The sequence below is a fragment of the Desmodus rotundus genome, chromosome 11 (genome assembly GCF_022682495.2).
Source record: "Desmodus rotundus isolate HL8 chromosome 11, HLdesRot8A.1, whole genome shotgun sequence".
NCBI classification, from domain to species: Eukaryota; Metazoa; Chordata; class Mammalia; order Chiroptera; family Phyllostomidae; genus Desmodus; species Desmodus rotundus.
The window spans coordinates 74,036,094-74,050,561 of NC_071397.1; the positions used below are offsets into that span (position 1 = coordinate 74,036,094).

A 14,468-nucleotide genomic window follows, 5' to 3' on the forward strand; every position below is an offset into this window, starting at 1 on the left:
TTTATATGCCTCTAAATTCTTGGTCTTCTGAGAACTGAATTTTCTGTTTTCTTAACCTCTGTTGTCACTGTATTAGTCTGTGGGAATGAATAGTTTCGTGCATATGAAATGGTATATGAATGTAATAGAATGCCTTAGAAGCTCTTTTTTTTTTCTTTAAAGGATAGAAAGTGGTTGAATATCTTTGTCAAGTAAAGCTAAAGTTTCTTGCATTGAGTTTGCATTGTAATAGTTTTAAGTTTTCATTACAGCAAAAACAAAGTCATATTTTCTCATGTGGAAGAAAAAGTATTTTGCAAAGAATGGCTATTTTCATAATCTTCCACTTATACAAGTGGGGTGATAAACTTAATAATTATTCATAAACTCCAAAAACAGCTGAGTAATTGGGTTAACCCTCCTTTCCTGATTATAAACTCTCAACCTGAAGATTACTTACCATAGTATAAAACTCTGCTTCCTAGGTCTTTCATTACTTCTCTTTAAACCTTTTTCCTTAATTACAGAGAAGCTAAAGACTTTTTTTCCCCATGAAAACAATAGGGCGAGAGCTTTGTGCTGCTCAGTGTGTGTACACTTTCCCCTGGGCCAGCAATCGCTGGCCTCTTCCCTGTCCTAGCCAGTCTGTCCCAGCTCAGCTGCTTTGAACAGGCTTCCCTTAGGGTATGGCAAGGTGATGGAGATGTGTTTGCAGTCCGGAGGGCAAATCACAGATGCACATGGACCATATTTCACTCTCCTCATATGTCACAGTCACAATCCACCTCCTAAGCAGGAACTAAGCCAGTCATTTTTTTTTGTCTTATAAGCAGCCACTTAGATTTGTTTTATTATTTTGACGTATTTCTAAGAGCAGAAATATGAATGCATAGAATGCATTCAATTGCAAGCATAGAATGCTACAAATGATCAGCTGTGTTATCAACATCAAAACCTATACACAGCCTGGTGCCTATCAGATGAGGGTACTACCAACCTCAATGGGCAAGCGTTGCCTGCGGTAACAAACATTCTTGACTACTACGATACAGTAAAGGAGACCTGATAGGCCACCATGCCCCCTTTCAAGGTTTGGCACACTGCCCCTGCAAAAAAGATGTTCATGAGTCCATCATTGCTGAATCATTATCAGGCTTAAGTTATGTGTGTTGCCCCAAGAAAACAGACTTCAACACAAGGGCCCCCTGACCATAACTATCACGGGAATGGGTCTTAGTAATAAACCCACGATATGGCCCGCTCTGGCCAGTTTTTCCAACCAAGCAACTCCTTTGGTGCCAAAGACAAACAACACAGGTGCAGTGAATCAACATAAACACATTCAACCACGTCTCCAAATACCAAGTCCAGCAGGCAGTTTCCTCGCTCTGGGTACCAGGAGCTTGAGACAGAAGGAGAAACAACGTTCACTATTGTTTGTCTTCAGGATATGACAGAAACAATGTTCACCATTGTTTGTCTTCAGGATATGACAGAGTTAAGAGCAACAGCAAAAGTTATGTGTCTAATTGTTCTTTTTAAGCATATTGAAGGGGGCCAAATTTTTGCCACCTCAAACTGTGACTTTCGGGATATTGATTTTAAGCCAGTTATTAAGAAACAAAGAACTCAGAACATTTGACCCTTTCCCTTTCCTGAGTAACTGATTCAGATAGAAAGGCCTGCTTCGGGAAGGGAATTTTGATTTATTTATTTATTTATTTATTTATTTATTTATTATTTTGAGGCTTTTAAAAAAGATTTTATTTATTTATTACTAGAGACAATGAAAGGGAGGGAGAAAGAGAAGGAGGGAAACATTGCCTCTATCTCACACCCCCAGCGGAGGGTCTGGCAAGCAACCTCGGCATATACCCTGAGCAGTAATTGAACTGTGAGCCTTTCTGTTTGTGGGATGACGCCCAGCCCACTGAGCTACACCAGTCATGGCAGGAAGCAAATCTTAACATATTCACTTCAGTATTAGAGGGGAAGGTGCCTGGTAGCTATTAACAGACAGGGGCCTGTTAGCTAGCTGGCATTAGACAGGAAGTTTCCAGACAGGGCCCTGTTACCCATGACCCTCGTTGTTTTGGGTTGCCTAGCAAGCCTCCCCTTGTGTTTCACTCTTCCTCAGCTACCTGTTTCCTTCGAAATCTCAAGACTCCTGCCCCCTTTCTCCTTTGTCTATAATGGCATATCAACCTCAACTGCCCAATGTATTTTGAGTCTCAGGTCTTATGACACCCCCAGTGTGTCCATCCATAATAAACTTTGTATACTTTTCCTGTCACTCTGTCTCTGTTAATTTGATTGTTAGCCCAGCTACAAGAGGTTAGAAGGTGGCAGAAAAGTATCTATTTTAGCCTGCACAGTATTCTCTACCCATACAGTAAAGACCAATTAATAAGGAGGTGATTTGCTTACTATTAGTGCAACTTCACAGCCATATCCAGGATAATGCATGTGTAATTAGTTAAATCAAGTCTGTTAAGCCGTTTTGTTTAAAATGTGGGAGCTTATTAAAATTCTTGGTACTTATTCAAGACACCACTTAGAACTAACTTGAAATCCATGTTTATAATCCTGGTGAATTTATCTCTACTGTACCCAATATTTACAAGTAATTTTTAAACATCTCAACTCTTCAGTGCATGTAGTAAATAGTGTAATGACGGAAAGGGCAAGGCCTGCAATCAGCTGGATCTGGAGATGTATTAGCTCTGAGACTCTGGACAAATTGCTGAATCTCTGGAAGCTTTGTTTTTCTAATTAGTAAAATAGGACTAAAAATAATACCTATATCAGGTTCACTTTCTCAGGATTAAATGAGATAATGTTCCTAAGACACGACACATATTACACTATCAGTAAATGATAGTGTAGCTTATTTAAATTTAGCTTATTTAAAATAACTTAAGATTCAAAATAGGTCTCCCTTGGTTTCACTCAGCTTTATTCAAGTACACACCAAAGTAGTACCCCAACACCTGTTTGTTCTCTTCCCATTAGTCACATAATATACGGTTTTTCATTGATGTATTTGCAGATTCACAGAATTTCAGAGTTAGAAGAACATAACCTGACAAATGCTTCCTTTAGCAGATGCAAAACCCCGAGGCCCTGCCAAGTCAGATCACCTTCCCCACAGTCATGTAACCCAGGTCTCCAGATTTCCAACACGTGTTTTTTTCTGAGACATGAACATAAAGTAAACATTTTTTGTACTTTTTATATTTTAGGTGCCAGAATTTTTATTTTATTGTAGATGAGATAAATAGGTCTCTCTCTCTCTTCCCCCCCACTGTCTTTTAAAGATACCACACTTTATGTTTCCTGTTTTCAAAAGCAATGGTTTTCAGTCTGATTCAAATATATATACAAATGGAGTCACATTTCTTGAAAAGAAAAATTGTATATCTAATGAATATGGCTGAGATTGAAGTTATATTACTGTTTTGTTTTTTAAACCTTATTTTTACTGTTGACACTACCACAGATGTCCCCATTTCCCCCCACCCTTGCCCACCTCCACCCAGCCCCCCACTTCCCTCCGGCCATCCCCACACTGATGTCTGTGTCTGTGGGTCATGCATATATGTTCTTTGGCTCATCTCTTCACCTTCTCTCATTTCAGTCTCTCTCTCCCCTCCCCTCTGACAGCTGTCAGGCTAATGAATATGGCTGCAACTGAAATCATATTACTACTTTTGAATGATGTCCTTCACCATAAAAGACTAACCACACATAGGTGAACAGAGTTGTGCTACTACCTAGCACTTAGGGCAGGATCTTTCATGTATACCGATGAAGCCACTGACTCACCAACAGCTGGGCATGGGCTTAGAGCTGCTGCTGTACCCACGCTCCTCTCTGTGGTTCCCTAATGCTCTTCCTATGAAGATGAACCCCTTTACCTCAGGCTACACGGCTATATAAGGTCAGTCAGTACCTGGGTCACTTCTTAGGCCTCTCTCCACCTTTCTCTGCTATCACTGACTTGCCGTCCAGCCCTCCTGGGTTTATTTCAGCCCCTGATATTCTCCTTACTCAGTCCTCCACATACTGTTGCCCATGTTCTTTCTACTCAGAATGCTTTTTTCTCCCCTCTTTGCCTAGGTAACTCATCTTCAAGATCTCAACAGATGTGACATCACCAACTGGTTCAAAACCTTGTTATGGAATTACCTGAACCACACACATCTCCTTCATAGCAGAGTTTTTCACTTGCAACTTAAAGTTGTTATTATGTGATTACTGTCTGATGTCTCCACCACACTACACTGAAAGCAAATGATAATGAGTAGTTTTTGCTCTCTATTAATTCTCCAGGGGCTCTTTGCTTCTCTCCAGTAGAGAAGGGGAGCTCAACTAATAGTAGGGGATATTGGTTAAATGAATGAATACATGAATGCATGACTGACGAAATGAGGAATGAATGAAAAATGAATAAATGAACTGCATACTAGTTGCACTGAATTTATTTGAATTTCTTCCCCCCCAATTTAATTTGATAGCACAGTCTGTATGCAAGTCAAAATCAAGCATAATTGATGAAGTGAGAAGAGAGAGCCCAAGAGAAAAAAACTTTCTGCTGTTCCTTGCGACTATAAGAAACTAGATCTTAACTCTACACAAACTTTGCAGAGTGAGTGAGTTGGATCAAAAGTGTTCGAATGAGACACATGAGACTAGGATGCCCCCTTGTGGTTTATTTTCATCTTTATCATTTTTAACCTGCCAAGAACTTTCTATTTTGAACAGCACCATTATGAACTACGCTGTTTCAGTGTTTCCTCTGATATTTCCTGTAGCAAACGGGCACCAGACATAGTTATTACAACATTATTGGCTATATTCCCTAAGTAGAAGTTTGCTTGCATGCCAGTATCCCAAAGACTTTATTCGAACAATATTCATTACTTTTTGTTTTTATTAAATATTGAATTGGTAGAGAAAATACTACAACATATGTATAAGTTATAATCAAATGAGAATTAACACCTGTGCACCCACCACCCAGCTTAGCACTGCCAGTACTTGAAATTTTAGAAGACAGCTTTTCGCTTCTTGCAAATTCCTTCTCCATGTTCTCCATTAACCAGGAATAACCACTCTTTGGCTTTCATTAATGGTTTAACATTTATGTAGATATCAATAAACAATATTTTAATTTAGCATTTTAAAACTTCATCTAAAGTGGGATTACTCTGTATTTGACTTGCTTTTTAAATTACAAGTTATTTTTTCTGGGATTCATCACGTTGATGAAAGAAGCTGTAACCCATTCACTGTCTCTGCAGTATTCATTGTATGACTATATTACAACATGTTTAGCTGCTCCACTCTTTGTTTTAGATTTCTGAATTTATTGAAATGCAGAGGTTTAATCAATAGGTCGATATTACATCCAAGCCCCAAAATCTAAAATGGATGTCCAAAGAAAAACACTGGTAAGTGTGAGGGAACAAATGTCTTACCCTCTACACTGAATTATTTCTAAAGCAGCCTATAGAAAGTAAACAACTAAAATGGAATTACATTCTTTACCTGTATTTATGAAAGGTTACTAAAAAAGTGTCTAATTCAAAATCCATGTCAATAGTTTTCAAAATTTCCCATTTTCTACCCAATTTTCTTTTTTTTTACTTTTATTTTTCAATTACAGTTTACATTAAATATTATGTTGTATTTGTTCCAGGTCTATAATATAGTGGTTAGACACTTTACCAAGTGTTTTCCTGATATTTCCAGTACCCAACTGGCACCATACAGAGTTGTTAAAATATTATTGACTACGTTTCCTAAGTTGTACTTTGCCTCCCCTTTGGCTATAACCTCTTTACTGCTGCTCCTTTGCTATTTCCTTTTATGTTATTCTACTTCTTCCCATTCTCCTACAATATATTCTCACCTGGGTTTATTCCTTGGTCTTCTTTTGAGAGAACCCAAACCGTCTCAAACTTCTAAGCTAATATCTCCAAAACCTATATCTTCAACCCTAAGTTTCATCCTATAAAACCAACCAAAAGTCCCTGTGAAGGGACTTCAATCACATCTTTGTAGAACTAGGTCTCCTGGGAAAGAAAATGAGAGGTCCCAGGTCGACAGATGGTAGGAAATAGAAAGGAACTGGCTACTCTTCCAACTTGATCTGCAATCACCCACAGAACATGATCGAAGGTGTTACACGGGGCTTCCATTACAAGATGAGGTCTGTGTACACCCACTGCCCCGTAAACATCCCTACTCAGAGTAGTCCTCTTGTTGAACTTAGAAATTTCTGGGGCAAAAAATATATTCACAGGGGTCAGATAAGGTCAGGCATTGCTTGTTCAGTGTTGCAAACCCAGAAAGATGTTTGAAGGAAATGACATTGAACTTGTATGAAATTCAGCTGCTTTGATTCAGTAAGCTACAAAAATTAAATATAAGGATATCAGAAAAATTTTGGATGATATGTATGTTTCTGAAAAATGAACAGCTCAGCAAGCTGATGAATAGGATCTAAGGTATCCAACAACAGCAAGATGCCAGATGATTCCTGAGACGTATCTGTGACGTTTTGAAGATACAATAAAAGTCGTGCATTGATTTGGGGGGAAATATTTGATATCAATATGGCACCACCTTTCTTCTCTTTGACTCCAAGATTTTTATATTTAGGAGGGGTAATTCCCAGAGTCCTACTTTGTCTTGAATGTAAAAATTCCTAATGATCCATCACTTCATTTCTTGAGAGGCCTATATAATTTGCCCACTGGAAATCACCATGCTGGGTGCAAAAAATATTGCCATATTTGTAGGAATCTATTACAGAAAATTTAAAACACAACAGATAAAATAACTAAAATTAGGTATTAAGAATAAACATAATAAACCAACTATTTGGTAATTAACCAAAAATATACCATTAAAAAATCTTAGATTCATAAATAAAAACAGCTCCGACATAAGTAATCTACAAAGTACATAATATATGTATAATATATAGAGTTTGACTCTAAGCATGATGCAAAATAGGTATTATCTCTCCTAAAATAATTTTCCTCCTTTTATTAGTCAAACAAAGCTCAAGATTAAACAAACACTTTTAAAAATTAATGCTTGTATACACATCCAGATTGTGTTCAAAAGCTGGAAAATTTCGTTTTCTAAGGGGCTTAACACTTTTTTTTGGACAAGTATATTTAGAGTACTTTAGAAGTCAGGGATCTTTTTGGTGTATATTTGCATATAGTACACGTAAATAGCACAGCATATCTTAAACAGTAGATTAAGTAACACTTAAAAACATTGCATTTTTGTCACTGAGAAAAATTACGGCAAGCGTCATAAAAAAAAAAAAGCAGATTGAACACAAAACTGAAATCAAAAAGTGTTTTCCCTGACCGGGAATCGAACCCGGGCCGCGGCGGTGAGAGCGCCGAATCCTAACCACTAGACCACCAGGGAACTTGAAAATATAGCTTCCAGAACTTCATTTGTTACTTAAAACAAAAACTTCACTCAATTTTAACCAATAGAAAACAAGATTGTTGTTTCGAGTTCCACCCCCATTTCCTTCCTGTTTTGGCTGTTAGTCTCTTACACTGGGGAAAATCCTCCGCGCTCGCTTCGCTGCGGCTGCTGCAGAAAAGAGCCGGACCTTCCAAGCCCAAACTGGTTGGGATGCGGGGAAAGACTTGCTGAGTTGCGTTCTAATTAGGTTCATGCCTGGACTAACGTTAAAGTACCGTCCAGAATCTCATTTTGTTAATTACCTCGGCGCTTTTTCTGAAGCTGACCCGTCTCTGTCCGTCTTTCTCTCTAAAGGAGAAGTTAAGCTCCACTGAACATTTTACTAAATCCAACGTTATATTGCCACGGCGGGGCGCGTTTCACCGCACCCATCATCCGCACAAAGCTCGTGCTCTGTAAACGTGGGTGCTGGGGGGCCACGTGGCCTTACGGGCGCGTGATATTACATATATATATAATGTGTTGTTTTGCGGGGAATATTATATATAATATTATATATATAATGTGGTGATTACTTATTTAGCAATCAGGCTTACGAGGCTGAGAGAGCTGTGGGTGGCCCCTACTGAAGAACCAGGGCATCCGAAACCATATCCAAATAAACCCTTCGAACCCTCTGCCTCCATTCTCCCCGCACGTTCCGAACAGTGTTGTTATCTGGGCCAGTGCTTCACCTCCGCGTAGTGGACGAGACACGGCTGGGAAGTGATGTAGTTACCAAACGAGTCCAGAGCCCAGCCTCAGTTCAGAAACGCTCAGGAAATAACGAGCAGAGACAATAGGATGTAACTCAGCTCCGAAAGTGCCAACCGTTACAGTCAAACAAATGTAACCCAAGAGACTCTGCTCCTCTGCAAGATGCAAGAAGGCTTAAGTAAAACGGATATAAATTTATAATGAACTTGCTCATAACATCCGGCGCCACTGTAAATTACAGTCTTCACCCATTACCATAGAATTTAGGTGAGCCTGTGCTTGCATATTGTTTCTTGTTTTCAGCAACTCAGAGATGGAGTTTAGATTGTTGGTAACATTTATCTAAAATTATTTAATGGCATGCAAACAGGAAGACTAATAGGACTTATTAAGGCTAATAAATACATATGGAAAAATCAGCAGAAATTTCTAAACTTTATTATATTTTAGATGAGACACACACCTCTATCCAATAAGGAAGTTTTAGGAAATTGAGTCAGTAGATGGAGCTCTTACCTCTAAATTGGGGGTTACCAGAGTTTAACGTTTGAAGATCTGTGTTGGTTTTCAACTGAGGTAACATTTGTTTATAACATTACATAAGTTTTAGGTGTACAACATTACAATTCAGTATCTGTATACACTATAGCATATCTGGGTTTGAATACAAAAGATAAAGGAGATATTACTTTTAGGATAATTTTAATTTGTTGTATTAGGTTTAGCCACAATATTGTACAAAAGGGTGCAGTGAAAACCACCATCCCTCTCTTATCCCCTAATCACTCCTCACTGTTTCTTCACAGAGGAAACCAGTGTTAACAGTTTCTTCTGTATCCTCCTAGACATAGTTCCTGCATATACAATATCTATTTTCCCCTTTTTATCCTGAAACACTTCAAACCTACAGAAAGTTGTAAGCATAGGACAATGAACATACATATACTCATCATCTAGACCTTTGCTATCCAATTTAGTAGCTCCAGAAACATGTGGCTATTGTGCATTGAAATGTGTCTAGTCAAATTCACATGTTCTATATGTTGAATGCATACTGGCCTGATTCTGAAAAAAATGAAAAAGAAGGTAAAATATCTTAATATTTTATATTCATTATATTTTAAATGATAAGTATATTGAGTTAAGATATTATTAAAATTAATTTAATTTCCCTTACTTTTTAAAGTGCAACTACTAAAAAACAGTATTTAAAGTTATATGTATGGCTTGCAGTATATTTGTATTTTATGGTCATGATCTAGATTCACCAGTTGTTATATTTGCCATATTTGCTTTCTCTTGATCTTTTTTTCTGAAGCATTTGAGTTTAGTTGCAGATATCATACTTTACTTCTCAATACTTTATCATATATATTTCCCCAAAACAAGCAATACATTTATGACATGAAATTTAAACTTGATGCCATATTATTATTTATTACAGTTAATCAAAATTTCCTCTTGTCTTAATAACACTTTTTATACTTTTTATTCAGGATCCACTAAAAAATTATATATTGCATTAATTTGTCGTGTTTCTGTGGTCTCCTTCCTTTAATCTGGGATAATTCGCCAATCTTCTAACTTTAAAAAGAAAAAAATAACACTGACTTTTTTGAATAGTGAAGGACAGTTGCTTCAGAAAGTCCCTCCACTTAGACACCACTAAATATCTCTTTTGGCAGGAATAAGCGATGTGATCTTTTCAGTGCATTACACCATAATGCCGATGTGTGGCATAGTCCGTAATGTAAATGTGGCAAGCAGAATGGTGATGCCCATGGAGATGTCCCTGTCCTGGTCACCAGAATGCAGGAATGTTACTTCACATGGCAGTTGAAACCCCATGGATGCTATTAAACTAGGGATGCTGAGACAGGAGATTATCCTGCACTAGCTAGGTATCCTTACACGTGGAGGAGGGAGGCGGAAGACTCCGAGTCCCAGCAATGTGATCTGAGGAATACTCACCCGCTTTTGCAGTCTTTGAGGGTGGAGGAAGGGGACCGTGAGCCAAGGACTGCAGGTGGTTTCTAGAAGCTGGTAAGTGCAAGGAAACAGATTATCCCCTAGAGTCTCCAGAAAGAAGCCAGCCCTGCCAACACCTAGATTTTAACCTTGTGATGTGTGTCAGATTCCTGGACTGCAGAAGTGTAAGCTAATAAATTTATGTTGTCTTAAGTTTCTACGTTTGTGGTAATTTTTCACAATAGCAATAAGAAACTCATACGGAAATTTTATCATTTATTTAAGGTGTCTGACATTTCTCCATTGTAAAGTTACCATTTACACCTATAATTAATATTTTAAAAAACAAATATCACCCACAGAAGTAACACTTTTGAGAATGTATGAATCTTTTCTGTTCCTCAGCAAACTTTCACTGGATGGTTTTCATATGCACTGATGATCTTTGCCCGAATCAATTATTACTAGGGTGATTACAAAATAGTGATATTTTAATTTTGTCATTCTCATGCAAAGAACTTTCCTTTCTCCACTCCCTCTCTTATTATCTATTTAATTTTTAAATATCAGTTTGGACTCATTCTTTTTATGTTTTTGGGGGGTTATTTAATGTGTTATCATATATAGCTGTCATTATTCATGATACTTAAATTACCCCAAGTTTGTCCAGGAGTCTGTAGGCTGGCTCCTGTATGCTGTTGACATGCCCCTATGAATTCTGAGCACTTCTTTATCATCTGGCACAAGATGGTCCAGGAATACCCTGTATTTTATCAACTGACTTAGTGACAATTAACATCTTTATGCATACATCTCTTATTTTCACAAAAAGAAGGGTATACGCTACTTCTCTTCTCTAACCCTTTTTTTAATCAATGTGTTTTGAAGGATGTCCATTCTTTACATAAAGTCTTTTCTCATTATCTTTGATAACTGCATAGTATTCCATCATAGACATATTTCATTAAAGAAGTTTCTTATCATTCGTCATTTAGATTATTTCCAATATTTTTCTGTTACCAAAGTAGTACAATGAATAACCTTAGCCTGACATAATTTAACAATTAGATTTATTAATTTGCCTACAACTGACTTACCTTGTAGAGTGTCTCAATATCTGATTTGAAAATGTTAGCATATATTGGAAGAGAAATCATGGCATCAAATTCAAATTCAATTATAGTTATAATTTATTGACAATTTTATTTTTCAATATGATTTCAACCTGACTCAGCTATTCTTTTTCTGTTTGTTAATTTGTTCATTCATGATACAAATATTTATTGACTGTCTAATACATGTCAGGCACTATGTCAGTCACCAAAGACATAAAGATGAACAGAACAGAATCCCTTACTTTGAAGCTTAGTCTGATGGGGTTCAAGTAAAGCAGCAATTGCAGTAGAGTAGTAGAGAGTAAAAGAGACATGTGGCTATACTTTAATTTAATAACTTTATTTAATCGATTAAAAAATCATCATTTATCATGCATACTTTGTTGATGGGAATGTGAAGTGGTACAGCCACCCTGGAAAACAGTCTGGCAGTTTCTCATAAAATTAACCATGCTGAGACCATATGACCCAGCAATCGTATTCTTGGGCATTTATGCCAGAGAAATGAAAACTTATGTTCATTCATAACACCCCAAAACTTTATTTACAGTATCCTCCAAACTGGAAATAACATGTCTTTCAGTGGGTGAATAAACTGTGGTACATCCATACCATGGATTATTTATCCAAAAAAGGGGCAAACTATTGATACACATAACAATTTGGATGCATTGTAAGGGAATTATGCTGAGTGAAGAGTGGGGGAAGCCTCTAAAAGGTTACATACTATATGATTCCATTGAAATAGCATTTTAGAAATTATAGAGATGGGAACAGATTAGTGATTGACGGAAATTAGATGTATTAGGCAGAGGATGGATGTGGCTGTACAGGGGTAGGTTGTGGGAGCTCTGCAGTGACAGAATAGTACTGTATCACGTGGTGAAAGACAAGTGCATAGAAAACACACACATACACAGAGCATATGTAAAGCTGGTGAAATGTGAATAAGCTTTAACGATTGTAACAGTGTCAATTTTCTGGTTTTGATATTGTACTATAGTGATACAAGATGTTACCATTGTAAGCTCTGAAGATTGTAACAGCGTCAATTTGCTAGTTTTGATATTGTAGTGATGCAAGATGTTACCATTGGGGGAATGGCTAGGGCAGAGAGGGTGGGGAGAACCCAAGACCTTCCTATACATTTCTTGCAACTTTTTGTGAACCTATAGTTATTTCCTTCGAAAACCCCCCTTTTCAGTTTATTGCACTGTAAATTTCTTTCATCCAATAAATCCAAACCACCACCACCACCACTTAATGCCACTTTGAGTTTATGGATTCGTTTCAGAATTTTAAATTATATCTTAGCTCCAGCTTATTTGAATAAGTTTTTCAGAAAATGTAAAAATATCTAATGAATTCTCAAGCTATTGAACAGACTATTTTTAGCCAAAATAAGACAGAAGAAACTGTCCCAAAACAGATATTTTAAAATTTATTATGAATAACAGGAAAGGACAAGTGTATTGGGCTTAATCTAAATAATCAGCCCTAAATTCTGTGTGCTGACAGGCACCCAGACGGCAATCCATTTCTATGTACGTCAGTGTTTCTTTCTCAATGCGCTCTGGTAAGCTCCTCCTTTCAAGTGGTAAGGAGATTTCTACTTCCTCTTTAGACTTTATAACAAGCCAAGAGAAGCACAGAACCCAGGTCCCAGTTGTGAAAACGAGCCACAGCCTTCAATCCTATTAAATAGTGAAATCTATTCTGCCTCTGTAGGTGCAGGATGGCTACCCACAGGCCTCCATAGGTGTCAATCAGCATTTACCTCCTATGGACCTCCTGCATCTCAACCTGCCCAAGCCCACTGTGGGAAAGGTGCTTCTTTCTGTGCTAGAAAGGGCAAAAGATGTTTAACCACTAAAAAGTGAACGTTTTTTTGGTGCCAGTAGACTAAACTCATCGCCCAATGCATAAATCTCCTCTCTGATACCTTTACAGAGAAAACTTCCAAAGAAGTTTCAATACCTTCAGTGGCTGTGATTTCATTACATATCTGGGAAGCCTTTCATTTTGGCAAACTGCTAAAGCTGCATTTGCCAGTGTTCCTGGAATCCCACTTCGATGTGAGGTTACCAGTGTTGTGTTTTTAAACAGCCCTACTAACCATACTTCTTCATTACAAAGTTACCTTTAGGTAGATAAGTAAGAAAAGTACTGAACACATCTGCAATAACAGTTGCTATTGTTTGGTGATGTTTCCTGAGGCCATGGAATTCCTACCCAAGCCCTTCAGGAAGTCGCTGGGGAGAACACCTAATACCTGAACTCAGGGACCCTGGTGCCTCCCACTGGTCCAGGTCCTGCCACATGGAGCAACAAAGAGGAGTAGGCCAAGTGAAGTGATCCCTCTTTTCTACCATTAAGAGCTGAGGGAATCTGCTTCTCTCTAACTACTCCACACAGGGTTGTTTATTCCAGAAAAAGTGAGACAACAGTCCTACCTACAATGGCCTCTAGTCTTCAATAGAGATAGATCAGTTTTCATATTTAACAGAGACCCTCATATCCATCAAATCAAATCATATCATATAATGGTAGCGTTATAAATTTTTATTAACTCAGTATTTGCCAAGCATCTTCCATTCAGAGTTACAATAAGGGATGCTAGGGATAAAATTTGAAAAGGGAAAAGCTTTATTCTAATAATGTATATTATTAGAGTAATAGCTAACTTTTCTTCAAGGTCACATTCTAGACTTTAGTCTAAGCATCATTCATGGATTATCTCATTTAATTTTAATCTTTATGTCCACCTTGTAAAGCTGATACTATTATCACCCCCATTTTACAGATAAAGCAACAGGGGTTCAGTAATTTACCAAAGGTCAGCATGCGATGAAGCGGCAGTCAGAAGCCAGAGCCTATATTCTTAAGACACTACCATGTTCTTAAGAAGTACGTATTCTAATGAGGTTTGATCTGTAGCGTACTAAGATTTCCCATATCATTTTATGTATTATATCTACCTCCCAATTAAAATTTCACCTTCTATTTAGAGCAGCACTGTCTGGAGGAATTTTCTGCAGTAATGGAAATGTTCTATTTTATAATGTCCTAAAGAACAGCCACTAGCCATGTGTGGTTCCTGAGCAGTTGAGATGTGTCTACTGGGGTAAGAAACACTTTTAACTAAATTTAAGTGGCCACATGTGACTAGTGAGTTCCATTTTTGACAGC

General features: G+C 37.6%; 1 non-coding gene across 1 annotated transcript; it reads right to left on the reverse strand.

The window, feature by feature from the left end:
- Positions 1 to 7,362: 7,362 nt before the first annotated feature.
- Positions 7,363 to 7,434, reverse strand: TRNAE-CUC (transfer RNA glutamic acid (anticodon CUC)). Its single transcript has one exon. It is a non-coding gene; the product is annotated as a tRNA-Glu (tRNA).
- Between the last annotated feature and the right edge of the window lie 7,034 nt (positions 7,435 to 14,468).